The following is a 13,428-nucleotide window of genomic DNA, read 5'->3' as shown; positions in this document are numbered from 1 at the left end:
CTGACTGCGGTGGCGTGCACGTCAAGCAGTCGTGTAGGAGCGTGCGGTTGAGGTACGAGGCAGAGCAGACGGCAGGGCCATATCGGCCTCCATCGGGCACTCGCTATAACGTGCATCTTTGTGCGTTCGCCAAGCCGGTCGAATGGTGGAAAGAAATAAAAATCGAGACCCTGGAAGAGAATGCATTGCATGCATCTTGGCTCAGATTCGTAGTTTGCTCTACATCGGAGCTATTATTGCTACTCTTCTAAAATTTCGATGGTTTAATCGCAGCACGAGTAAACAAGAAACCCGCTTTTTGCGTTTCAATCTGAGGCAAATACAGTTTTTTTATTTAGTGGAATAATTAATATAGCATCGTTAAAAAATCCCTCCGTTTCCCCTGGGCTGCTTGGCTACCGTGAACATTCTTGTGTAAACACAGATGCTTATCATTTACAGCTGAGAAATATGGATGCCCCGTTTTTAATATATTGGTTATAATTAATTGTAAGCAATATTTTAAATTGTATTATTTGTGCCAAGAGGAAAAAACGGCAATTGAACCGTAACTGTAAGTAGCCAGATGTCCATTGCAGAAGCATTTTTTAAACTAAATTTACACTCGGCTGATTAAATAACGGACGAGAAATTCCGTTCAAGTAAAAAGAGCTAAAGGGGCCTGTGTGACGTTGGTGGCTTCTGTAAGTCTTGGCAGCCCAGGCCCAAGTCGCGGACAGCTGCAAATCATGCGCCCTCATCTCAAAGGGGCTTTCACCTGGGTTTTCAAATTCAGGACATCAATCAAATTAGCGGTGGCTGGCACTCGTTCCGCGCTTCGTGCGTGTCACGGACGCGAAACGTGTCGGGCTCACTCCTCACAGGGGGAGTAGCGAGCGGTCTTGCGTAAAGGCGGGGAGGAGATTTATATTCTTGGGTTCTTTCGGTAAAGTCACGTAGGTAAAAAATTTAAATTAATAAAAGTAAAATAAAAAATAAAATAAAAATCACGACGTTTCGGAGGCAACACAAGCTTCCGTCCTCCGAAACGTCGTGATTTTTATTTTATTTTTATTTTACTTTTATTAATTTTAATTTTTTACCTACGTGACTTTAGCGAAAAAACCCAAGAATATGAATCCTTGCAGTCACGAAAGCTTCAAATCTAGGGGAGGAGATTAATCGTGGCCGCGGTGTTGTTTCGAGTCGAAGTACTTCTTCACTGAGCCCTATTCCCGTGGTCGGCCACAGTGGCGGAGGTTGTGGGGTTTTATCGCATTACAAACTCTTGTAATTATGTTTATTATCAATGTCAGTGTTGCTGTCGTCGTATTTATTGTTGCTCTTTCTCGTGGGGGGAGGGGGGGTGTTGTAGTTGGTATCGATGTTATTATTCATTTTTTTGCCGAATGTAATATTGTTATTCCTCAATGTATTATTACTAATGCCATTGTGGAAGATGTTGAGTTTTTTTATTATAATTGCTGTTGTCGTTATTTTTTTTATTGTTATTAGTATGATGTTTTCCAAATACGGATTATAATTATTATTAATACCGTGACCTAATTCGCAGTTTTTCAATTATAAAATGTAATTATGAGCCACAATTTAAAGTGGTGAGCCTTTTTTGTAGCGATCTGAATATATATTATTATTGCTTGGTGACGATTTTTATTTTAGAATTGGCTTTGTTGTGCTGCACTGAACACACACACGCGTATGTGTTTGATAAACGCGTTTCAACCACGCTATAACATTTTATAGATCTAAATAGTCATTATGTAACCTCCCGGCATACTGCGTGTATGTTGTGTGTGTTGTGTGCAGGGACGGATTCCCTTGTATAACACGATTGTGATTATTACAATTTACAGATTATGGTGGGGGGGATGGTGTCAAAGCTGTGTTGAACTGTTAGATGTAGTGCTTTCTCCGTGTGTTTTTATATATAAATATGGACTGCCCGTACTTAGAAATGCATGTACGTAAGTAATGTTATAACAATGAGATATTTAAAAGTGCAATAAAATGAGACACGCAAACTAGCGTCCACTGCAGCCACTGAGAGTTCTCATCAACTGGAAAACAAAAGCAGTGTGTGTGCAATGATGAGATAACAACAACAATAACCACAGCATATTGCACACTGTGCTGCCAAACAACACATCACTGGCCTGTTGACACAAAATTCGGCTGCTGTTCGCTTGCATCCGCTGTGGCGTAATTGCGCAACAGAGATACATCTCCAAACACGATGACAGCAAAACATGCTCATTAAGGTTCTGAAAACATATTTGTCGTTTACTCGGAATGGGGGCGAAGGATGTAGACCGTCGTGTTTTTATTGCGTTGTAACGTGATCGTTTTACTTGCAGACTCGTTGTCGGTAACACGTGGGCACTGCTCAGTCGTTGAGCCCCGATCATTGAGGAGCAGCGAACAAGGCGAGCCAGCGCGCCCGTGTTTTGTTAAATCAGCACTTGGCTTGATTCGCCTACGATCGTCAAAATGTACCCGACTTGTGGACTATTCCTGCAATGCAGCGCAGCCTGAATATTGTTTAGCGTCGGTGCGTTTTATTGAACGCGGCGAGTCTTGCACTTAATTCTAGATTTGAAGCTTTCGTGACTGCAAGGATTCCTATTCAAGTCAGGTAGGTAAAACAAATTTAAAAGTAATAAAATAAAAAAAAATCACGACGTTTCGGAGGCAACACAAGCTTCCGTCTTCAGGTGGAACCGTCACAGCACATCGTGCTTTTTATTTTATTTTTATTTTACTTTTTTAATTTTAATTTTTTTTACCTCCGTGACTTTACCGAAAAAACCTAAGAATATGAGTCTTGCACTGTGTGGCATTGCACACAAAAAAGCACCGAGATATTACGGTTGGATTTTTTGAGGTCGTCCAAAACACAAACTGGGGGACCTTCAGGGCTGGGCCAACTGTTCATGTTTGCCAGTCTACAGATAAACACGAGACAGAGCCGTGTGTGTATTTATTACATTTCAAAGATGGTGTGCAGTCAATTGGGCCCCGAGATTTCTTCATCACATTTGAAGTACCGGTGAAGACGCTGGACACCCAGGTTGAGGCACACGTATTTTTATTTCAGCTTATCGGTACAGGACAACACTAGAGGGGGTAGCGGCCCCCTCACCCGGATAACTGGGGATACCCCCTAGCTAATCTCACCTATCCCCAAGTCCTCCTCTAACGAGCTAGGGGAGGCTAACTGGCCCGACACTGGTGAGTCGGGCTACGGTCTCCGGAGTCCCAGGGTCTAACCCTGGTTCACGGAACCACGCCTCTGGCTCGCTCCTCTGCAGCCCTGACAAGGGCGGCGTCGAGGGGAGTCCAGGGCTCTAGCTAGAGGATCTTCACTCTTCCTCCTTCGTTCCCAGACTGAGCCCCGAGCTCTCTTTGTCCTCCCCCTTTATACCCCCCATCAGGATCACAACCCCCCAGGCTGCCTGATGCGGACGTCGCTGCGGGCACCCCCCCCGTGTACTCCCGTAACTCCGCCCACTGTGTTTGTTACCCATTGGATCGTATGCACTTACAGCCCTCCCGTAACAGCCCTACATCACCCCCCCCATTACAGCTCGCAGCCGTCCCGGCTGCAACAATTCCAAATAAAGGAACAATTACCCCTCGACCCCGTGTGTGCCTCATTTTTTCAACAAAATGCAAATAGCAGAACAACAACAAGAACAACAACCATACCCCCGAAGGGAATGTCCGACGCACCCCCCCCCCCCGCATAAATACGAAATCCGTAAGCACGTATGTACAACTAGCCAGGAACTCCCCCATCACACACAGCACACCCACGACACACAACGCACCCACAACACACACACCGCGCCCACACAACACAACACACTCAGTGTGCAAGGAGCACACCACCGACGCAGCATACAGTAACCATGACACGTGAAGGAAAATAAATAAGAAAAGTTTTTTTTTTTCTTTTTCTTCCTGCTGTATATTATAAGAGTCTGCGCATTTTAGCGCGCGTCCTTGCCGCAGGCCCGTCACACGGGGCAACCCCGGACGGCGGACCATCCGGTGGCGGCTGTCCCATTCGAGGTGAGGTCGCGATTGAAGTCGCGCGACTGTCGGCATCACCTGTGGGGGTTCCAGGGCGTGAGCCCGTCATTCCCGGTACACCTGTGGGTGGGACAGCCGGCAACACATCAGGCGAGAGCAGCGACGGACCCTCCGAGTCGGTCGACCCCCCACATGCTTGGCCTCGCGTGCGTGGCGTGGGCCCCCGCACCGCAACAAACGGCTTCAGCCTAGAGGGGTGTACAAACCACCGGCGCCTCCCCCATTGGATTCGAACGCACTGAGGCCTCAAAACCTCAATAACCTCGACGGGGCCCCGCCACGGGCGTACGAGTTTAGAGGAGGTCGCGAGTGGTACCTGGGGACAGTGCAGCCATGCCCTGTCCCCCGGCTTCCACTGCAGCACGTGCGCGCGAGCCAGTCTGAGGCGCTCGTTCGCCTTCTGACGCCTGTCAGAATTTAGCCTCGCCGCATCCCGCGCCTCAGTCAGTTTGTCAAGGTTAAATTTAACGTGATCGTCCAATTTAGATTTGCCCAGCGGCACGTGGATCTGCAACTGTGCCCGAACAGGTGGGTCGGGTTCGCGGCCATACATAAGAAAGAAAGGTGAAAACCCCGTCGCAGCATGGGGAGCCAATCTGTATGCCGCTAGAACCCCTTGAATTTGTAAGTCCCAATCAGCCTGTGAGTCCGAAACTTGCTGCGACAACATAGACGTGATGGTGCGATGCAGACGCTCGACCATCCCGTCCGTTTGCGGGTGATAGGGGGAGGTTCGAATTTTTTTCGTTCCCAGGAGATCACAGACTTGTTTTAGGAGTTTCCCCGAAAAATTTCTACCCTGGTCGGTCAACAACCGCTCCGGGGCACCTTTGTCCATGACATAACCTTGGACAAAGGCGTCGACGATGGCTGCTGCCGACTGATTCGCCAGGGGCCAGGCCATAGGCCAGCGCGTAAAATATTCGACCCCAGTAAGCAAATATTTATTTCCCCTGGAGGTGGCGGGGAATGGCCCCAGAATATCCAGTGCGACCAGTTCATTTATTCTGGAGACCTGGATGGATTGTAAGGGCGGGTTCGACTCCCGTGCCGGTGGTTTGCGCTGCGCACACTGAGGGCATGCCGCCAACAGATCAGCAACATCCCTTGTCATACCCGGCCAAAAAAAATTCAGCTGAAGCAAGGCGAGTGTTTTCTGGGTACCTAGGTGGAGGAGGCGCTCATGAGCAGCCCACACCACCTTACCTCGTAGGCCAGAAGGGACCACCAGCCGGTGACGCTGGGATTTCCCGTCCCAATGCATAAGCAAGCCCGCATGGGTTTCCCATGCGTCGGCATGACCCGTCACACGCCCCCTCTCCCCGGCGCGACGACGCAACGCGAGGAGGGAGGCATCCTCCAACTGGAGGCGCCCCCATTCATCAACGGGCAATCCAAGCAGGGAATCTCTCCCCTGTTCGGCGATATCAATGGGGACTACCGTTTCATCGTCGGCGGCCGCCGCCAGGACCGGAACCATCACGTCCCCCACTGGCTTGCAACGCCCCGACCCCAGGAGACATGCGCATTCGGAGGCGGTTGGCATCCGTGACAGAGCGTCAGCGTTGGTGTGGCGAACGCCCTTACGATAAGTGGTTTCAAAACTGAAATCCTGGAGGACCTCCAGCCATCGGGACAATTGTCCCGATGGCTGTTGAACCTTCAGGGCGTACTGCAGTGCCGCATGATCTGTGCGGACGGTGAAATGCCGACCGTACAGATATGGGCGATACTGTTGGATGAAATAGACAATTGCCAACAGTTCCCTACGGGTGACACAATATCTTTGCTCCGTTGGAGACAACACCCGACTGCCGTACGCGACCACCCGTTCCACGCCGTCAACCACCTGGGAAAGCACGCCTCCAATACCCGTGTTGCTCGCGTCGGTATCGAGCAAAAACGGCCTCGAAAAATCTGGGTAAATCAAGGGAGGAGCCTTCACCAGCGCGTCCCGAAGGGAGCAGAAAGCAGCTTCCTCATCCTGACCCCAGTGGAACCGAACCCCTTTAGATGTTAACGCGTGTAGGGGTTTGGCAATTGTTGCAAAATTAGCGACGAAGCGTCGGTAATATGATGCGAAGCCAATAAAACTCCTGACCTCTCCCACCGAGGTGGGAGTCGGCCAGGAGCTGACACACTGCGTTTTGGCGGGATCGGTAGCAATACCCGAGCGCCCTACGATGTGCCCCAAATAACGCACCGACTCGCGTAACAAATGGCATTTTTGGGGCTTAAATTTCAAATTAGCAGCCCGCATCTTTAGGAAAACCGCCCGCAACCTCTGGAGATGTTCATCAAAAGTTTTACCAAAGACAATAACGTCATCCAAATAAATCAGGCACGATTCCCATTGCAATCCAGCCAAAACCAATTCCATCAATCGCTGGAAAGTTGCCGGCGCTGAGTGTAAGCCCATCGGCAACCGGTTGAATTGGAACAGGCCGTGCGGTGTACGGAAAGCAGTTTTAGGCTTAGAATCATCGTCCAGAGGAAGCTGCCAGAATCCCGAAAGTAAATCTAGTGTGGAGAAGAATCGCGCTCCCGCCAAAGCGTCCAGCGATTCGTCCATCCGTGGGAGCGGGTATGCGTCGGCAACCGAAATTTTATTAAGGCGCCGAAAATCCACGCAAAACCGCAACGAGCCGTCCTGCTTTTTAACCAGGACGATCGGCGCTCCCCACGGGCTGGTGGAGGGAGAAATGATGTCGGCGGCTAACATGTCATCAACAGCCGATTTGACATGGTCCTTTTCGGCGGGACTTAACCGAAACGGATTTTGGCGAATTGGCGCGCTGTCACCCGTGTCAATATGGTGACGCAGCAGGTGAGTGCAACCCAAATCATATTTATCACGACTGAAAACGTCGGAAAATTCCCTCAGTAGCGTTCTAAGCTGTTGGCGCTCTGAATTTGTCAGGTCCGTCGATCCCGCACAAAGCGCGTCGATCCACCCTTCATCGCTGTCCGAATGTGGGAGCATCCGGGAAGCAGTGCCAACGTGGTTCGCGACAGGTTCCTCGCAGGGCATTGGCGTCGCGTGAGCGAGCACCGTCCCTTGAGGAACCACCACCGTCTGCGATCCCACATTTAGGACCGCGATGAAAGGGTCCCCGTCCCCTCTTACGACGGTCTGGGCCGGAATCAAATGAGGCCCATTAACCCCGGCCCTAGACGGTCCCAGCAAAACACCCTGATCCCCTATGCCCTTAGCGAAGGGCTTACGAAGTTTCAGAGGCACTAGCATTTGAGCTCCCGGCGGCACACGAACAGTTTCAACGACGAACGCCGGTACCGTCGCGAACGCCGACCGAGCCGCCGCAGGGGATGGCAGGAACGCCATGCGCCGCCCCGATGGAAGCTCAATGCATCCTTGGTCGATCAAAATACGAATGGGCATTTTACCTAAGAAATCCGTCCCCAGCAGGCACGGAACCGCCAGCGAGGAGGAAACGAAAATCGGCCCCGACAATTTGATGTCCCCAATAGAAATTTGCGCTCGAATCTGTCCCATGATGCCGAGAGAGCCCCCGTTAGCGGCATAGAATGGGACGTTAACCGGCAGTAAAGGCCGGCTTTGTACGGGCAGAATATTGTAAATTAATTCCGAAATGATTGTCGCCGATGCCCCCGTATCGACCAAGATGCGTACTTCTACCCCGTCAATGTGTCCGACTACGGCCGACGACCCTGACGACGCGGCTACCACGCGATGGGCCAACACGGACCACTGTTTGGGCTCGATTTGAGTCCCCGCAGTGATCCGCGTTGGCCCCTCGCAACGCGACATCGGCCCCCCGTTTGTTGTGGTGCGAGAGCGTGCAACGGGTAGGTGCTTTGGCCAAACATGTGTGGTGCCGCGACTCGCCGGGTCATGTTGCTGGAGCTTGGGAGGAGGAGGCCCGGCGTCCCGTCGAGCCGTCGTCCCGCGCTGTCGAGGAGAGCGGCACCCCGAGGCGACGTGGCCCCGGACGCCGCAGTTGAAACACCGCGGGAGCCCCGGTGGAGACGACGGGCGGTTGAAACGGCTTGACCCGTCCCGGGCCGACCGTACTTCTTGCGCCTGTTGCCGTCGATGGTCGACGGCGAAGAGCTCCTCCGTCGGAAGGGTGGCTGCAGCCACCGCACGCCCTGCCGATGCCCTGCTGGCTTTCCGCCGCAGGGACAGAAGGTTGGCGTGAAGGAGGCGCGCCGCCTGAAGAGAGGTCATCTCGGCGTCCTCCTGTGCGACGACAGCGATGTCCAGGTCGTCTGCCAGGAGGAGTATTTTCTCCGTGACCATCGCGTCCACGCCATCGTCGTCCATACGGGGAAAAGCCGTCTTAGCCAGCGCTAGGAGGCTCGTCCTGTATGCCAGGGGCGACTCCTTCTCACCCCGCTTGCGCTCGTAGAACCGCTCTCTGCATTCCGCTGAAGGTCCATAGACCCCGGCCAGCAGCTGTAGTGCCTTCGGCAGAGTAGACCGCTTCTCTTTCGGCGCCGATGTGAGGGCGGCGAGCGCGTCTGCGTCGAGGAGCGCCGGCAGCGCGCAGAGGGCTTCATCGTCGGACCACCTTGCCATTTCTTGGTGGGCGATGAAGCGTCGCTGGAAGCCGCCCCAGTCGCCCTCTGCACCAACAAATTCTTTCAGCGGAGGCAGCCGTTGTTGTAGCGCAGCGTTCGCCTTGGACGTCTGTAGGCTGCTATCCCCGGGACTCGGCTGTGCGTCGGCGCGAATGGCAGATGGAATCGCCTGTCGCGGATGTGATGACGCTCCCTCCGCTGGAGATGACGCAGCTGTCCCAGCGAGAGCGGTGTCGGACCCAAGGTTGAGCCCGGCCACGCCCTCCGCAGCTGCCGTGACGATGGCGGGAAATTCAAAGTTTGAGTTTTCAGAAATGGCGGGAAGGCGCTCAGGTTGACGACTCCCCTCGCCCCGTGGTGGACCACCAGCCCCCAGCCGCGTGATGTTTTCCAGCGTGGCGGCAGCGGCGTACAGTAGCTCCGCCAGTCTCTCGTGAGCCAGCCGTAGCGCGTCTGGCTGCGGCCCCTCTTCATGCCGATGCCCCGGTAGGAACGCGTCGGCCCCCGGCTGCGCCATGTCTTGGTGAGCCGCCTCGGGCTCAACGACTTCAGCAGTGTCCTCCTCCGGTACTCTGGCTCGAGCTGTCTGACGTGTTTCCATGTCCGTAGTACTTCTGACACCAGATGAAGTACCGGTGAAGACGCTGGACACCCAGGTTGAGGCACACGTATTTTTATTTCAGCTTATCGGTACAGGACAACACTAGAGGGGGTAGCGGCCCCCTCACCCGGATAACTGGGGATACCCCCTAGCTAATCTCACCTATCCCCAAGTCCTCCTCTAACGAGCTAGGGGAGGCTAACTGGCCCGACACTGGTGAGTCGGGCTACGGTCTCCGGAGTCCCAGGGTCTAACCCTGGTTCACGGAACCACGCCTCTGGCTCGCTCCTCTGCAGCCCTGACAAGGGCGGCGTCGAGGGGAGTCCAGGGCTCTAGCTAGAGGATCTTCACTCTTCCTCCTTCGTTCCCAGACTGAGCCCCGAGCTCTCTTTGTCCTCCCCCTTTATACCCCCCATCAGGATCACAACCCCCCAGGCTGCCTGATGCGGACGTCGCTGCGGGCACCCCCCCCGTGTACTCCCGTAACTCCGCCCACTGTGTTTGTTACCCATTGGATCGTATGCACTTACAGCCCTCCCGTAACAGCCCTACACATTGGGTGTCTAAACTGACCGGGTCTTGTTTAACGAAACACGGTCAATTACTTGTATCGCCCTGTGACAGCGTCCTTGTGATTTTTATTTGTTAAAAGCAATCAATCAGCATTTTAAATAAGTGGACAAAAAATGTGGTGAATTGTTAATTTCGTCTTAGAATTATTCCGAATGGATGCTCGGCGAAAAATATCGAAGACTCTTGGTGGGGCCCAATTTAGTTTTTTCAGTGAATTAATATAGTAATAGATGGAAATGTCATAAATTAGTCAGTAGTCATTAATACAAACAACCACTTCAGTACAAATGCACGAATAAAAAAAAATTGCAGCATTGATGTTTGTGCAATTAATTTAATTGGCTGATTAAGGAAATTACACGATTATGCCTATTAGAAATTGGTGTTGTGCTAACACTACTGCTATGCAGATTAAAGTGTTCCGTGGCCACTCAATACAGAAAACATGAAAATAGAAACAATTATCATTAACGCTGCTTTGCCGTTAGTCGAGATGTACAGATGCGTGAAAATATCCAAGCCTGTATTGACCGATTGTGAGGCCTATGCTATTCACCTGACGTTGGTGACGAATAGTCGCAGCTTCTCCTGCGTAGATGTTCGCGGCTGTGACCGGCAGCTGTCCGATATGTTTGCAGGCTTCACCGCACATTGTTCGGCATGATGTCTGATGTTTCGCTCCGCATGATGGGAGCAGAAAACTGAGTAGAACTGAAGAAGCTGCCGGCACGTGGAGCGAAATCGACATCAGGCTGGACAACAACGCTGTGTGTGTGCAACCCCAAACACATCGCATGACGGACCTCTGTTGGTAGCCTCTTGATCTACTGCTGGTTGACGTGTGGGGATGGAAATGATGACGTCGCCTCATCTCTTTGCGATCCGTGTGGACATCGACTCATCATCAGAATATTTAGTTGTACTGCAGGAGGAATCCGGTGAGCTGTAAAGCTCTTCTTTTTCACAGATGTCCAGTCGGGGCGCGTGATCAACAACAAAAATACAAAAAGTATAGGAAAGGTGAGCAAATCACTAAAAACACAAATGAAATTCAACTATCTTTTATTTTTATTCTTTGGTTCTTTCGGTAAAGTCACGTAGATAGAAAATAAAGCTATTAAAAATAGAAAAAATAATAAAACCATTTGTTTTTTTAACTCACGACGTTTCCATCGCAACACAAGCGGTCGTCATCAGGCGGATGACGACCGCTTATTTTGTTATTTATTTCATTTGTTACTATATTTATACATTTTATTTCTATCTACGTGACTTTGCCGAAAGAACCAAAGAATATGAATTCCTGCAGCCACGAAAGTTCTAAGTAATTTTATTTTATTTGACTAGGTAAAGCCCTACTGAGCTATTAGCTTCTTTTTCAGAAGCGACCTGGTCGCAAATGACAGCTCAACAAAGTGGCATTGTGTGAACATTCATAGCAGCCAAATAATCTAAACGCATTCTTAGGTTTTTTTTCGGTAAAGTCACGTAGGTAAAAAAATTTAATAAAATAAAAATAAAATAAAAATCACGACGTTTCGGAGGCAACACAAGCTTCCGTCTTCAGGTGGAACCGTCACAGCACGATTGCTGTATCAAGATACAGCCTAAATCAGTGTATCAAGATACAGCAATCGTACTGTGACGGTTCCACCTGAAGACGGAAGCTTGTGTTGCCTCCGAAACGTCGTGATTTTTATTTTATTTTTATTTTACTTTTATTAATTTTAATTTTTTTTACCTACGTGACTTTACAAAAAAAAACCTAAGAATATGAATCCTTGCCGTCACGAAAGCTTCAAATCTAGAATCTAAACGCGTGTTTAGCCCCAGAACACGAGACCTGCCCTTGCAGCTAGAAACGTATCACTCTGCTCCACGATTCCTGGTTACCAAGTCACGTGTTGCAACCTGCAAGCTGTTTTGTTACAGAAACAGAGAGTTTGAAATCCAGGCTGTTCTTTTCACGAACCTTTGTCAAATGATCAAATTACCCATGTTCTCGTGACCACAACATTTTTGTTATGTTTGATTGGATTTAAATAGCGAGAGCTCTGGCCTTCAGCAACCATTTGCCTGTTGACGGTACAGCAACAACGTTCTGCCCTGGCCAATTGTTCTGCATTTCAATTAGCGTTAGAGTTGGGCCATCTGATTATTTTAAGTAATCGATTTCAGGAGTATCGGTTCAATTACTTGGCTAATCGGATAACGCGAGAGAAGTTGTAAAACAAAATTGTTGCAACAAGGAATTCTCACCTCGATTCCCACGTGTGCCGCTGGACGGGAGGTGATGGCCGGGACTTGGTGACATCATTGGTATAAAATTTGTGTAAAGCTGGCTTGTCTCGAAGAGGGTTTCCTGCCTTCGGGAGGCAGGATGTCGGGGCATCCCTCATGTTTAAATGGCCCAAAAGTAATCGCTCGCAAAATATGTAATCGATTATACCGGTTAGTTGATTAATCGCCTAATTGTCCCTAATTTACATACATGTGCAGCAGGATAACATTCTTCCAAATGCAACAATTCACCGAATGGTCTGCAGCCCTCAAAGTTCCACGTTTGTGGTTCTTAATTAAGTATACTCTGACATTTTCCATGAGGTGATCTTTTTTTATCATTGTTGTCTAAAGGGGGAGTGAAAATGAAAGGGGTCATTTAAGAGGAATACGAATGGCGATGGAAACAGTGACATACAATGCGGCTCATAACTGGGTCAGTTAATGCGATGGATTTTCCAGTGCTCAGGTGATGACGCATGCAGGTGAACTAATTGATAATTGGAATGCAAAGGCAGCAAGTGGGGACGCTTAAATTAATACCGGCTCCCGCCAGACCAGTTCTCCTGGGAAGCTGCGTATGCCTATCAGGTGGAGAAATCGCTGATAATGATGAAGCCAATGACTGCCAGCACATTCCAGTGAGGTGATTAATCCACCTGCGCGAAACCACCTGAGCATGGAAAAACCCAAGTCAGAGGAATAGAAAACTCAACCACAAACAATGGGTCATGAGCTGCCACTGGTTGCAGGAGGCAGAATACCAGACCATCGTGTCCACCTGGGGTCACATACTACTTTTATCCACAAAAAGAGGCATTTTAAGCGTTTCCTGCAACCAACTTTTATGCCTGTGGATGTAAATTTTAAGTGGTTTCCTGCCACGGCAGGGCTGTAGGGAATCTCACACAGATGCGCTCTAGTTATCTGGTAGATGTGCAAATATGGGTCAGAATCCCTCCCGAGGATTGGAGTTTGAGTTTGACAATGGCCATCATAGACTGCACCTATTTTTAGAAATGCATATTTGCATTTGAATTGAATCGACATTTCCACTTGAATGGAGGAGAAGAGCTGATATGGGGAAGGGATTTGCATCCTAGTCGGTCCCGGGGAAGCATGATTTTTTTATCTTCATAAATATAAGCGTATTGATTGGCAAGGGTCGATGTAACCCATTTTACATTGTGTTCAATTCGATCAAATATAAATGCTATTGTTCCGATTAGACTTCATCGTAAAAAATATGGTTCAAGCTTTACCCCAGGTCAGTGATATAGCAGTCCAGGTTTTACATATCCAGCACGAATAAACATGTG

Source organism: Lampetra planeri, chromosome 14 (genome assembly GCF_965212315.1).
Source record: "Lampetra planeri chromosome 14, kcLamPlan1.2.h2, whole genome shotgun sequence".
Classification (NCBI taxonomy): Eukaryota; Metazoa; Chordata; class Hyperoartia; order Petromyzontiformes; family Petromyzontidae; genus Lampetra; species Lampetra planeri.
Note: the sequence above shows the minus strand (reverse complement) of the source record.